Here is a 201-nt window from a genome sequence, read left to right on the forward strand (position 1 = left end):
TATTACCTGTATCGCCGTCGCAGCCTGAGCTTGAGTTCTCGGAGGAATCTCGTGAACGAATGACACCGTACACCCCATACATTACAGTACTATACCTTCTTGGGCTGTTGTATAAGCATTACGTGTCGAGGGTCCTATGCTGCTATTGGGAAGTAAGGACGCTCGTTATTTAACCTCCGGTTTAGGGTGACACTCGCTCTT

Source organism: Penaeus monodon, chromosome 20 (assembly GCF_015228065.2).
Source record: "Penaeus monodon isolate SGIC_2016 chromosome 20, NSTDA_Pmon_1, whole genome shotgun sequence".
Lineage (NCBI taxonomy): Eukaryota > Metazoa > Arthropoda > Malacostraca > Decapoda > Penaeidae > Penaeus > Penaeus monodon.